The 15,469-nt window shown below is 42.7% G+C and overlaps 1 long non-coding RNA gene across 1 annotated transcript in view; it reads right to left on the reverse strand.

Moving 5' to 3' along the window:
- Positions 1 to 779: 779 nt before the first annotated feature.
- LOC125156341 (uncharacterized) overlaps positions 780 to 15,469 on the reverse strand; it is a 35,116-nt gene continuing 20,426 nt past the window's right edge. The window contains exon 3 of the long non-coding RNA XR_007148552.1: positions 780 to 803. This is a non-coding gene — a long non-coding RNA (uncharacterized LOC125156341). The remainder of the gene's footprint in view (positions 804 to 15,469) is intronic.

A 15,469-nucleotide genomic window follows, 5' to 3' on the forward strand; every position in this document is an offset into this window, starting at 1 on the left:
GCCCCACCCTGCGGATGCGAATTGCACGTCCCGCTGTCACCTGGACCTCTCACCGGCAGGCCAGAGATCGGGGGTTCCCCCGACCCCTTCCTTGGGGTTTGGTAAATTTTGGTAAACTGCTAGAGCGGCTCGCAGAACTTGGGGAAACAGTTTGCTTATTAGATTGCCAGTTTATTACAAAAGGATATAACTCAGGAACGGCCAGATGGGAGAGATGCACAGGGTAGGGGAAGGGGCACAGACCTTCAGTGCCCTCCCCAGGGGCACCGCCCACCCAGCACCGCCCCGTGGTCACCACCCCTGAAGCTCTCCACACACCACCCTTTTGGGGTTTTGTGGCGGCTTCATTCCATAGGCATGACCGACTAAGTCCTTGATCAGCAGCGGATTCATCCTCCAGCCCCCTCCCCACAGGTCAGGGGGAGGGACTGAAAGTCCCCACCCTCTAACCCCTGGTGGGTTCGCCTGGCAACCAGCTCCCCTCCCCAAGTTAGGGGATTTCCAAACTCACCTCATTAACGTCAACGCAGTTGTGGTCAAAGGCGGCTTGTTACTAGTTTAATAAGAAGACCCCCATTTCGTCTTTATGGCCCGGAAACATTTTCAGGAAAGGAGGCTGAGGGAACAAATATCATAACCCAAGATGCTCCCGTTGCTGTCACTGCTGTCTTCACTCGGGAGATTCCAAGTGTTTGGGGAGATCTTTGCCAGGAAGGGGGACCAAGACCAAATACATATTTCTTACTGTAAATCATCACAGCCAGTGGTCCTCAAAGCAAGCCCCCTTCAGGCCAGCCTGGAATCTGTCGGTAGAAATGCAACCTTTCAGGTCCCACCCTAGACCTCCTGAGTCTGAAATCATTGAGTACAGAAATTTATGGCTTACCAAGCCTTGCAGGTGATTCTCACGCAGATTAAGTATGAGAGCCTCTGGTCAAGGGCCGAGGCTGGGTGTACATTGGAATCACCTTAGGTAGCCTTTTAAAATAACCAGTGCTGGAACTCCACTTCAGACAGATTGAGTCAGGAGAGAGAGGGAGACATCGAGAGAGAGAGAGAGGGAGGGAGAGACAGAGAGAAAAAGAGAGAGAGAAAGAAAGAAAGAAAGAAAGAAAGAAAGAAAAAGAGAGGGGGGAGGGAGAGGAAGAAGGAGGGCAGGGGAAGAGAGGGGAGGGAAGGGAAGGAAAGGAAAGTAGGGAGAGGGAAGGAGGAAGAGGAAAGAAAGAAAGAAAGAAAGAAAGAAAGAAAGAAAGAAAGAAAGAAAGAAAGAGGAATGGAAAAAGAAAGGAAAGGAAAAGGAAAAAGGAAAGGGGGCACCTGGGTGGCTTAGTCGGTTAAGCATCCAGCTTCGGCTCAGGTCATGATCTCACGGTTCATGGGTGCGAGCTCCGCATAGGGCTCTGTGCTGACAGCTCAGAGCCTGGAGCCTGCTTCCGATGCTGTGTCTCCCTCTGTCTCTGCCCCTCCCCTGCTCATGCTCTCTCTCTCTCTGTCTCTCAACAATAAATAAACATTAAAAAATAAAAAATAAAAAGGAGGGGAGAAGGGGAAAGGAAAGGAAAGGAAAGGAAAGGAAAGGAAAGGAAAGGAAAGGAAAACGATTCTGGGGAGCATTGCTGATAGATTAGACGTGTGCAGAAGGGGGACGGAAGTACATGTCCAACGCTTAGAAAAATGAAAGTTTCTAGCAGAAGAGCTACGAGACGCTAGGATCATGGAGTGCTCAGGAGTTTCCTAACACCGTGTAAGAATGTCACACTCTGGGCTAACATGTCACAGATAGTCACCTCCCCAAACGTCAGCTCTACCAGGGGCCACCCCTCCTGCCAACAACTCAAACCTCAGTTCCTCAGCGTGGCATTGAAGATTACCCTTACATGGGCCCCCACCTGCCAAGTCAGTCTTGTTGTTAGGATTCTTGGTTCGATCTCAGAACACAGCCTATTAATTTATGTATTAGCCTCTGAACACCTCAGAAGCAATCCCTGTTTCTTTGCCTGTCATAGAGAAAGTTTGTGCCTCGCAAGACTTTATTTGGATACGAGAAGCAAGATAGCTATCAAGATTTATTTTTCTCCCAGTATCTAGACAGTCATTGAATAAACAATCTCTTCTTCAAGAATTTCAAATGCTCTTTTAAACATATGCTTCATTCTCCCTTTGAACCTATTTCTGTCTATTTCTGTGTATCTGTTAACTCCTCTGGCATAACCTATAAAATGTTTCGGTTGCCGTAGCTCCCAAGCCCCATGATCCTGTGACACTATCCTTTACTGAGGGTCCCTAGATCAAGAAACGTTCTCCATATCAAGATTAACTAGAAAGCCCCTTGCAATCTCATTTATTCCAACTACAGCAAGGGTTGTTTGGGGAATCCTTCCTTTTCTGCAGGCAAAAACTGGATTTTCTCCTTCCCTGTATTTCTTCCCCAGAGTACCCACACGCCATGCGGATGCAGGGCCCAACTGCCACAGAAAGCTTAGAAAGCTATTCATAGAGGTGCTAAATTAAAAGACGCGTTTCCAAGGCATGAAAACACAGTCCTCTTAACACAAAGTTAGACAGGGGCTGCCTGGGATGAAAGTCGACCTCGGCAGGAAGTAAAGAAAGCAAAGTGATCTGCGGAGTGGGGTGGGCTGGGAGGGTGGCTCCCAGCCAGGGAGGCCTTTTATCCTGTCATGTTGGAGCGCTGCTTGATCCACAGCGGCTCCCAGACATGCGCTCTCGCTCTCTCTCCCTCTCTGTCTCTCTATCCCTCCCTCGGAAACCCTGGGTAGAAGTGCCATCTTCCACTTTGGCATCATATGCGAATCACACGCTCCCACACCCTACCATCTCTGCTGCCGGAGGAGCCAGGTTCAAGGACTCTGGCATCCTCAACAGAAAGATGAACTTGAAATCTGGCAAGATACACCTGTCCATTTCTCTTCCAGGTTAAACTAGGTGACGACGCGTGGCTCTACCTCTGAGCTGCCTGTGCAGGTAATTCGCACGTGCGGGAGGAAGAGTCCATTTTACCACCTGAACCAGGGCAACAGAAATGAAAATGCTCTTTCCTCTAATGGCCAAAACAGTCCCTGGGTGGGATATCGGGCACAGGAAAACACACACTGGGGTCTCTGCTATTCGCAGGAAATCTGAAAATACAAGAGAATGTCCAGCTCCCATTAATTCCAGAGGGTCAAGTGACCTACGTATAGAACCAATGATACCTGCACAGCTCCACATGGTGGGCCCAGCACTTGTGACCACTGAGCACCTGAGATGTGCCTCAACCAGATCCAGAGGTGCTGTAAATGTGAAATACCCACTGGATTTCAAAGGTATGGTATGAATGAAAAACACAAGGCAGCGTTTTCTAAATAATTTTTATATTGATTACATGTTGAAATGTTCATATTTTGGGTATATTGAGCTAAAGAAAATACACATTTTTTATTTTGTCCACTCCTTTTTTCTTAGGGTGGTTACGAGAAAATTTTTACTTACATATGTAGCTTGTATTTGTGGTTCAGATTATATTTTTATTGGATAACACTCCTCTATACGGCTATCTAACCAAACTGACCAGAGAGCCTGGTCAGTATGGTTATCTAACAAGATACGTGGAGTTGGGTACTTCTGAGTCCTCCCTCCGTCTAGATCTACATAGTGTGTCTGATGGAATTAGCTGTCCATCTTCTTTTAATTCAAGGAATAAACATTTCTTTTAATTCAAGTAATAAATCAACTTGGTCCAAACAGTTGAAGCTCAGGGTTGAGAAAATGCCCCCTGCTATTTCAGAAAACAGGATTGTTCATTTCCATGAAAACCCAAACCAAAACCAAAACCAGACAGACAGACAAAACCTGGTCTCACCAGGGTTACCCCAGATTATCTAGCTTCATATTTGTATAAAGTTTGTCCTCAGAGACAATAGACAAACTCTATGACCAGTAGATAGATTTCTGATTGTGGCTTTATTTGGGCTCTCGAGGCAGGGAATTGGGTGCAAATAGCAGCTCTAATGTGTCATTTGTGTGACCTTGGATGAGGTGCTCAACTTTTCTAATCCTCAGTTTCTACATCTGCAAAATTAGGAAAATAGTAAGGCTCGTCCACAGTACTGTTACAATGATTAAGATAGTCCTGTTAAGCACTCCAAAACTATTATTCAAAACCTCAACGACTCCTATTCCTTCATTGTTATCATTATTACCTTGCCTATGTCTAAGCATCTTACAGCTGTGATGACTATTGATTTTAAAAGATCAGAAAATTGTACCTAAGTTTGTTTTTTGGTTGTTTTTTTTTTAATTGTTTTTTCAACGTTTATTTATTTTTGGGACAGAGAGAGACAGAGCATGAATGGGGGAGGGTCAGAGAGAGAGGGAGACACAGAATCTGAAGCAGACTCCAGGCTCTGAGCCATCAGCCCAGAGCCCGATGCGGGGCTCGAACTCACGGACCGCGAGATCGTGACCTGGCTGAAGCCGGACGCTTAACTGACTGCGCCACCCAGGCGCCCCTGTACCTAAGTTTTAAACAACGTTCAGGTGCGCCTGGGTGGCTCAGTCGGTTAAGCCTCAGACATGATTTTGGCTCAGGTCATGATCTCACTGTTCTTGAGATAGAGCCCCAGCCCTGGGGTCTGCACGGATGGCCTGGAGCCTGCTTGGAATTCTGTCTCTCCCTCTCTCTCTGCCCCTCTCCCTGCTAGTTCTCTCCCCCCACCTCTCTCTCCCAAAAATAAATAAACTGTGTAAAAAATGCTCAGGTTCACAGAAACAGAAGGCGGGCAACGAGGATCGGTAATTCCCGTGTCTTTCTTTGTGCCCAATAATACATCCTGTGTAGAAACTCCAAAACAGACTTCAAAGTGGAGGACTGAAATAAAAGCAACTTAATGTATTCTTTCCTCACCTTTTTTCCATTTCCATTTAGATGGTATGACAAAAATCATTTGTCAGGCAGTTTACTTTATTTCAAATATATCATTCTGTATTTGTTTCCTATTTCTGCTGCAACTAATCATTATAAATCTAGTGGCTTGGGGCGCCGGGGTGGGCTCAGTCAGTGAAGCGTCCGACCTCGGCTCAGGTCATGATCTCACGGTTCGTGGGTTCGAGCCCCACATCGGGCTCTGTGCTCCCAGCTCAGAGCCTGGAGCCTGCTTCTGATTCTGTGTCTCCCTCTCTCTCTGCCCCTCCCCTGCTCACACTGTCTCTCAAAAATGAATAAATGTAAAAATAAAATAAAATAAAACAAAATAAAATAAAATAAAATAAATTTAGTGGCTTAAAACGGCACAGTTTTATCTTCTTACAGTCGGGGCAGTCAGAACCCCAAATTCCATTTCACTGGCCTAAAGTCAAAGTGTTGGTGGGGCTGCTTCCTTGTAGGGGCTCTGAGGGGAGAATTGGTCTCCTCACCTCTCAGCTTCTAGCGGCCGCCATAATCCTGCATGGGGTCCCCTCCTCCTCTCCAAAGGGCATCACTCCAGTCTGTGTCCATCCTCCTATCTCCTGCTCTGACCCTAACCCTCTGGCCTCCCTCTTATAACAAGAACCCACGTGAATACATCAGACCCACCTAGATAATCCAGAATGATCTCTCCATCCTAAGATCCTTAACGTCCTAAGATCCTTAAGGGACCTGCGAAGTCCCTTCTGCTATTTTTACTAACACATAAATTAATTAATTAATTAGCTAGCTAACTAACTAAGACAGTACTCGAGACCGGACATATTTGGGAGGTCATTATTCAGCCTGCCATAAATTCCAAAACAGAATTTCTTAGAATATATACATCCTTGTTATGATTATTGACAGAAGGCACCAAAATTAACCTGAGTGCCGCCCTTAACCAGTAAATGGTATAATACAAAATAAAAAGACACAGCAAGCTCGGCTCCGGTCAAGCCTCTCCCCACCCTCCTGCCTGTCCTCACCTGCCCTGGCCTCTCCCTGTCTCCCCACCACCAGCCCTTCGCCATGGACACCTGCTTTCTACAACAGTTCTCTCCATTCATTTAGATATTCATGCCTGTGCTGTCTTGACTCCTACCAGCCCCGTTCTTTCATCCTTTAAATCCCTGTAAAACGTCGCTCGTATCTCCTCTATGACATTCACCATATCCTACCTTTCGTTTATTTGAGTGCATTGTTAGAAGAATACATACAACTTCTGGTTCTTCTTTTAATTCTTCAGAGTGCTTAACCTGGACATTTGCATGCAGCGTGTACCCAGCAAACACTTGTTTAATTCTTCCCTACCTCACCGCCCTAACATGCCAAGTGGGTTGATGGGGTACAAAGCATACAGCTTCCCCTTCCGGCCATGATTGAGTGAAGGGATCAGATGTGCCCTTCTGTCTTCAGCAGCCCGAAAGCCACACTCAGAACACCCAAAATAACAATCTCCAGAGTGCGTACCAGGTATGCAGAGGTACGAACATTGAGAGAAGGGACACAAACAGGAGGCCCTTTACAAGCCACAGGGCAGGACCCGAGAGTTTGGCTTCGTTGAGAAGACACAGGTCTCAGGCTGCAGGGTGATGTGAGTGGAATTCGTAAGGCAGCAGCTCAGAAGGAAGGGAGATGTGCAGAGAACTCATCCTATTTTCAGGCTTAGATGAACTCCCCTTACATCCTCAGCCGAGCACTGGTTTGTGCATGCATGCGAGGAAACTACCTGAGACAAGGGAACAAACCACCAAAAAGCAGGAGGCAGGAATAGTTTGTGTTCCCACCAGCCAGAGTGCAAAGCAGTTTTTAATCTGCATAAAGTTCTCAGAACAGCATTGCCTTAGTAACAGGACTAAATGAACACTAAACAAGAGGCCGTCATAGACTCTTTCCAAAGCTTAAAAGCAAGTCTTTTCTAACAAGTGAAGAATCCAACTTATCACAAGTAACTGCATTCCAGAAGGAAGTCCAATACCATCTTAAAAAATACAACAAGGGGCACTGGGTGGCTTAGTCGGTTAAGTGTCTGACTTCAGCTCAGGTCATGGTCTTGCGGTTCATGGGTTCAAGCCCCACATCAGGCTCTGTGCTGACCGCTCAGAGCCTGGAGCCTGCTTCAGAGAGTCTCCCTCTCTCTCTGCTCCTCCCCCACCTCACACCCTGTCTCTGTCTTTCTCTCTCTCAAAAACTAAATAAAGATTAAAAAATTTAAAAATACAATAAAATGTGGGACTCAGCATCATTCGCAATGGTCAATAATGACCAAGGTCCAATCAAAATTCACCAGGCATACCCAGAGCTAACCTCATACTTCACAGTGAAAAGCTGAAAACTTTTCCTTTAAGATCATGAATAAGACAAGAATGCCCACTCTCACCGTTTCTATTCAACATAGTACTGGGAGTCCTAACCAGAACAATTAGTCAAGGAAAAAAAATAATAAAATGCATCCCAACCAGAAAGGAAGAAGTAAAATTGTCTCTCTTTGCTGATCTTGTATATAGAAAATCCTGAAGATTCCACCAAAACCTGTTAGAGCTAATAAACAAGTTCCATAAAGCAGCAGGATACAAAGTAAGTATATAAAAGTCGATTGCATTTCAATGTGCTAACAGGGAACTGTCTGAAAAGGAAATTAAAAAAACAATCTCATTTAAAATATTACTAAAAAGACTAAAATACATAGGAATAAATTTAATCAAGAGGGTGAAAGAGCTATACACTGTAAAACTATAAAACACTGATGAAAGATATTGAAGAAATAAATGGAAAGATACCAATATTCATGGATTGGAAGAATTAACATTGTTAAAAGGTTTGCACTACTCAAAGTGATGAAGGTTCACTGCAATCCCTATCAAAATTGTGATGGCATTTTCCACAGAAATAGAAAAAAAAAATCCCAAAGTTTGAATGGAATCATAAAAGACCCTAATTAGCTAAAGCAATCTGGAACAAGAGAACAAAGTTATCACACTTCCTGATTTCAAACTATGTTACAAAGCTATAGTAATCAAAACAGTATGGCATTAGCATAAAAAAGGACACACTAACCAATGGAACAGAATAGAGAGCCCAGAAATAAGCCTCTTTAGTTATAGTTAACTAGCATCCTACAAAGTTTATCTTCAGTAAATGGTGCTGGGAACATTGGATAATCATACTCAAAAGAATAAAACTGGGCCTTTATCTTATACCATATACAAAAATCAACTCAGAATGGATTAAATGTAAGACTTGAAACCATAAAACTCTTAGGAGAAAACATAGGAGAGAGGAAGATGGCGGTGTAGGAGGACACTGGGTTCACCATGCCCTGATGATCACTTAGATTCCACCTACACCTGCCTAAATAATCCAGAAAACCGCCAGAAGACTAGCAGAACGGATTCTCCGGAGCCAAGTGTAGGCGAGAGGCCCACGGAAGAGGGGCTCCCCCCGAAGCGGATCTCCGAAGGAAAAGCGAGCTGAGCCTGCCCCTCCTGCCCCTGTGCACCTTGCCGATCCACCCCAGCTAATACACCAGATCCGCAGCACCACAAGCCTGGCAGTGTGCAAGTAGCCCAGAAGGGCCACGCCACCCCATAGTGAATCCCGCCCCTAGGAGAGGGGAAGAGAAGGTACATACCAGTCTGACTGTGGCCCCAGTGGTGGGCCAGGGGCAGACATCAGGTCTGACTGTGCCCCGCCCACCAATGCAAGTTATTCAAGACAGCACAGGGGAAGTGCCCCGAAGTCCTGCACCACTCCAGGGACTATCCAAAATGACGAAACGGAAGAATTCCCCTCAGAAGAATCTCCAGGAAATAACGACAGCTAATGGACTGATCAAAAAGGATTTAAACAATATAACAGAAAGTGAATATAGAATAATAGTCATAAAATTAATCGCTGGGCTTGAAAACAGTATAGAGGACAGCAGAGAATCTATTGCTACAGAGATCAAGGGACTAAGGAACAGTCAGGAGGAGCTAAAAAATGCTATAAACGAGCTGCAAAATAAAATGGAAACAACCACGGCTCGGATTGAAGAGGCAGAGGAGAGAATAGGTGAACTAGAAGATAAAATTATGGGAAAAGAGGAAGCTGAGAAAAAGAGATAAAAAAAAATCCAGGAGTATGAGGGGAAAATTAGAGAACTAAGTGATGCACTAAAGAGAAATAATCTACGCATAATTGGTATTCCAGAGGAGGAAGAGAGAGGGAAAGGTGCTGAAGGTGTACTTGAAGAAATCATAGCTGAGAACTTCCCTGAACTGGGGAAGGAAAAAGGCATTGAAATCCAAGAGGCACAGAGAACTCCCTTCCGAAGTAACTTGAATCAATCTTCTGCACGACATATCATAGTGAAACTGGCAAAATACAAGGATAAAGAGAAAATTCTGAAAGCAACAAGGGATAAACGTGCCCTAATATATAAAGGGAGACCAGTAAGACTCGTGACGGATCTCTCTACTGAAACTTGGCAGGCCAGAAAGGAATGGCAGGAAATCTTCAATGTGATGAATAGAAAAAATAGGCAGCCGAGAATCCTCTATCCAGCAAATCTGTCATTTAGAATACAAGGAGAGATAAAGGTCTTCCCAAACAAACAAAAACTGAAGGAATTCGTCACCACTAAACCAGCCCTACAAGAGATCGTAAGGGGGATCCTGTGAGACAAAGCACCAGAGACATCACTACAAGCATGAAACCTACAGCCCTCACAATGACTCTAAACCCATATCTTTCTATAATAACACTGAACGTAAATGGACTAAATGCGCCAACCAAAAGACATAGGGTATCAGAATGGATTAAAAAACAAGACCCATCTATTTGCTGTCTACAAGAGACTCATTTTAGACCTGAGGACACTTCAGATTGAAAGTGAGGGGATGGGGAACTATCTATAATGCTAGTAGAAGTCAAAAGAAAGCTGGAGTAGCCATACTTCTATCAGACAAACTAGACTTTAAATTAAAGGCTGTAACAAGAGGTGAAGAAGGGCATTATATAATGATTACAGAGTCTATCCATCAGGAAGAGCTAACAATTATAAATGTCTATGCACCAAATATGGGAGCTCCCAAATATATAAAACAATTACAAACATAAGCAACCTTATTGATAAGAATGTGATAATTGCAGGGGACTTTAACACTCCACTTACAGAAATGGATAGATCATCTAGACACACGGTCAATAAAGAAACAAGGGCCCTGAATGAGACATTGGATCAGATGGACTTGACAGATATATTTAGAACTCTGCATCCCAAAGCAACAGAATATACTTTCTTCTCGAGTGCACATGGAACACTCTCCAAGATAGATCACATACTGGGTCACAAAACAGCCCTTCATAAGTATACAAGAATTGAGATCATACCATGCATACTTTCAGACCACAATGCGATGAAGCTTGAAATCAACCACAGGAAAAAGTCTGGAAAACCTCCAAAAGCATGGAGGTTAAAGAACACCCTACTAAAGAATGAGTGGGTCAACCAGGCAATTAGAGAAGAAATTAAAAAATATATGGAAACAAACAAAAATGAAAATACAACAATCCAAATGCTTTGGGATGCAGTGAAGGCAGTCCTGAGAGGAAAATACATTGTAATCCAGGCTTATCTCAAGAAACAAGAAAAATCCCAAATACAAAATCTAACAGCACACCTAAAGGAACTAGAAGCAGGACAGCAAAGGCAGCCTAAACCCAGCAGAAGAAGAGAAATAATAAAGATCAGAGCATAAATAAACACTATAGAATCTAAAAAAAACTGTAGAGCAGATCAGTGAAACCAAGAGTTGGTTTTTTGAAAAAATAAACAAAATTGATAAACCTCTAGCCAGGCTTCTCAAAAAGAAAAGGGAGATGACCCAAATAGATAAAATCATGAATGAAAATGGAATTATTACAACCAGTCCCTCGGAGATACAAGCAACTATCAGGGAATACTATGAAAAATTATATGCCAACAAACTGGACAACCTGGAAGCAATGGACAAATTCCTAAACACCCACACGCTTCCAAAACTCAATCAGGAGGAAATAGAAAGCTTGAACAGACCCATAACCAGCGAAGAAATTGAGTCAGTTATCAAAAATCTCCCAACAAATAAGAGTCCAGGACCAGACAGCTTCCCAGGGGAGTTCTACCAGATGTTTAAAGCAGAGATAATACCTATCGTTCTCAAGCTATTCCAAAAAATAGAAAGGGAAGGAAAACTTCCAGACTCATTCTATGAAGCCAGCATTACTTTGATTCTTAAGCCAGACAGAGACCCAGTTAAAAAAAGAGAACTACAGGCCAATATCCCTGATGAATATGGATGCAAAAATTCTCAATAAGATACTAGCAAATTGAATTCAACAGCATATAAAAAGAATTATTCACCATGATCAAGTGGGATTCATTCCTAGAATGCAGGGCTGGTTCAACATTCGCAAATCAATCAACATGATACATCACATTAATTAAAGAAAAGATAAGAACCATATGATCCTGTCAATTGATGCAGAAAAGGCATTTGACAAAATTCAGCAAACTTTCTTAATAAAAACCCTCGAGAAAGTCGGGATAGAAGGAACAGACTTAAAGATCATAAAAGCCATTTATGAAAAGCCCACAGCTAACATCATCCTCAATGGGGAAAAACTGAGAGCTTTTTCCCTGAGATCAGGAACACGACAGGGATGTCCACTCTCACCGCTGTTGTTTAACATAGTGTTGGAAGTTCTAGCATCAGCAATCAGACAACAAAAGGAAATCAAAGGCATCAAAATTGGCAATGATGAAGTCAAGCTTTCACTTTTTGCAGATGACATGATATTATACATGGAAAATCCGATAGACTCCACCAAAAGTCTGCTAGAACTGATACACGAATTTAGCAAAGTTGCAGGACACAAAATCAATGTACAGAAATCAGTTGCATTCTTATACACTAATAAGGAAGCAACAGAAAGACAAATAAAGAAAATGATACCATTCACAATTGCACCAAGAAGCATAAAATACCTAGGGATAAATCTAACCAAAGATGTAAAAGATCTGTATGCTGAAAACTATAGAAAGCTTATGAAGGTAATTGAAGAAGATATAAAGAAATGGAAAGACATTCCCTGCTCATGGATTGGAAGAATAAATATTGTCAAAATGTCAATACTACCCAAAGCTATCTACACATTCAATGCAATTTCAATCAAAATTGCACCAGCATTCTTCTCAAAACTAGAACAAGCAATCCTAAAATTCATATGGAACCACAAAAGGCCCCGAATAGCCAAAGTAATTTTGAAGAAGACCAAAGCAGGAGGCATCACAATCCCAGACTTTAGCCTCTACTACAAAGCTGTAATCATCAAGACAGCATGGTATTGGCACAAAAAGAAACACACAGACCAATGGAATAGAATAGAAACCCCAGAACTAGACCCACAAACGTATGGCCAACTCATCTTTGACAAAGCAGGAAAGAACATCCAATGGAAAAAAGACAGTCTCTTTAACAAATGGTGGCTGGGAGAACTGGACAGCAAGATGCAGAAGATTGAAACTAGACCACTTTCTCACACCATTCACAAAAATAAACTCAAAATGGATAAAGGACCTGAATGTGAGACAGGAAACCATCAAAACCCTAGAGGAGAAAGCAGGAAACGACTTCTCTGACCTCAGTCGCAGCAATTTCTCACTTGACACATCCCCAAAGGCAAGGGAATGAAAAGCAAAAATGAACTACTGGGACCTTATGAAGATAAAAAGCATCTGCATAGCAAAGGAAACAACCAACAAAACTAAAAGGCGGAATGGGAAAAGATATTTGCAAATGACATATCGGACAAAGGGCTAGTATCCAAAATCTATAAAGAGCTCACCAAACTCCATACCCGAAAAACAAATAACACAGTGAAGAAATGGGCAGAAAACATGAATAGACACTTCCCTAAAGAAGACATCCAGATGGCCAACAGGCACATGAAAAGATGCTCAACGTCGCTCCTCATCAGGGAAATACAAATCAAAACCACACTCAGATATCACCTCACGCCAGTCAGAGTGGCCAAAATGAACAAATCAGGAGACTATAGATGCTGGAGAGGATGTGGAGAAATGGGAACCCTCTTGCACTGTTGGTGGGAATGCAAACTGGTGCAGCCACTCTGGAAAACAGTGTGGAGGTTCCTCAAAAAATTAAAAATAGACCTACCCTATGACCCAGCAATAGCACTGCTAGGAATTTACCCAAGGGATACAGGAGTACTGATGCATAGGGGCACTTGTACCCCAATGTTTATAGCAGCACTCTCAACAATAGCCAAATTATGAAAAGAGCCTAAATGTCCACCAACTGATGAATGGATAAAGAAATTGTGGTTTATATACACAATGGAATACTACGTGGCAATGAGAAAGAATGAAATCTGTCCTTTGGTAGCAACGTGGATGGAACTGGAGAGTGTGATGCTAAGTGAAATAAGCCATACAGAGAAAGACAGATACCATATGTTTTCACTCTTATGTGGATCCTAAGAAACTTAACAGAAACCCATGGGGGAGGGGAAGGAAAAAAAAAAGAGGTTAGAGTGGGAGGGAGCCAAAGCATAAGAGACTCTTAAAAACTGAGAACAAACTGAGGGTTGATGGGGGGTGGGAGGGAGGGGAGGATGGGTGATGGGTATTGAGGAGGGCACGTTTTGGGATGAGCACTGGGTGTTGTATGGAAACCAATTTGACAATAAATTTCATATATTGAAAAAAAAGAAAAAAAAATAAAAATAAAAACAAACTAATTTTAAAAAAAGGAGAAAACATAGCAGAGACACTCCTTAAAATTGGTCTTGTCAATGATTTTTTGGATTTAACACCAAAAGTACTGGCAACAAAAGAAGCAAAAACAAGCAAGGGGAATATATCAAACTAAAATATTTCTGCACAGCAGAGGAAACAATCAACAAAGTGAATAGACAACAAAAAGAATAGGGGGAAATAATGCAAATCATGTATCTGGTAAGTGGTTAATACCCAAAATATGTAAAGAACTCATACAACCCCATAGCAGTAAAACAAATAACCTAATAAAAATATGGGCAAAGGGCCTGAATACACATTTTCCCAAAGAAGACATATAAAGGGCCAACTGATACATGAAAAGGTGCTTAGCATCACTAACCTTCAGGGAAATGCAAATCAAAACTACAATGATATCACCTCACACCAGTTAGAACGGCCAATACCAAAAACTAAACAGAGGTGCGTCTGTGTGTTTCAGTCAGTTAAGCGTCCAACTCTTGATATTGGCTCAGGTCGTAATCTCACGGTTTCATGGGTTTTGTGCTGACAGCAGAGGCCCTACTTGGGATCCTCTCTCTCCCTCTTTCTCTGCCCCTCCCCCCCCATGCTTTGTCTCTCTCAGAATAAATAAACTTAAAAAAAAATAAAAAGGTAACAAAAGCTAGTGAATATGTGGAGAAAAGGGAACCCTGGTGCCCTGTTGGTGGGAATATTAATCGGTGCAGCCATTATGGAAAACATTATGAAGTTTCCTCAAAAATTTAAAAATGGATGGGGCGCCTGGGTGGCGCAGTCGGTTAAGCGTCCGACTTCGGCCAGGTCACGATCTCACAGTCCGGGAGTTCGAGCCCCGCGTCGGGCTCTGGGCTGATGGCTCAGAGCCTGGAGCCTGTTTCCGATTCTGTGTCTCCCTCTCTCTCTGCCCCTCCCCCGTTCATGCTCTGTCTCTCTCTGTCCCAAAAATAAAAAAATAAAAACGTTGAAAAAAGAAAAATTAAAAAAAAAAAATTTAAAAATGGAGCTACCACATGATCCAATAATTCCGCTTATTATTTACCCAAAGGAAATGAAAGCATTATCTCAAAGAGCTCTCTGCACTCCATGTTCATTGCAGCATTATTCACAGAAGTCAAGATCTAGAAACAACCCAAGTGTCCATCAACCGATGAATGGGGGACAGAAAATCTGATCTGGATGGATGGATGGGTAAATAGATAGATACATAGATAGATACATAGATACACAGATACATAGACAGACCATTTATGACAACAGGGATGAAACTGGGGGACAGTATGCTAAGTGAAATCAGCCAGACACAGGAAGACAAATGCTTCATGATCTTTCTTTACACAGAATCTAAAAAAGTTGGACCCATGGTAACAGAGACCATAATGATGGTTACCAGAGGTTAGGGGGTGGGGGAAATGGAGAGATGTTAGTCAAAAGGCACATTAAGTTATATAGGTAGATACATAGTTATAAGATGAAAAAGTTTGGAAGACCTAACGTACAGCATGATGACTATAGTTAATTATATACTGTATCCTAGGAAGTCTCTAAGAGACTAAATCTCAAATGTCCTTACCACAGAGAAGGAAAAAAGGTAACCAGGGGAGGTGATGGCTGGGGAGGGATTGTGATAATTATTGTGGAAATTAGTAATGGGAAAAACTCACTAAAATGGGGTCAGGAGTTTTTGGCAGGGAGAGCTCTCATGCTCTACCACTTGTAGTCAA

This window comes from Prionailurus viverrinus, chromosome F2 (genome assembly GCF_022837055.1).
Source record: "Prionailurus viverrinus isolate Anna chromosome F2, UM_Priviv_1.0, whole genome shotgun sequence".
Classification (NCBI taxonomy): Eukaryota; Metazoa; Chordata; class Mammalia; order Carnivora; family Felidae; genus Prionailurus; species Prionailurus viverrinus.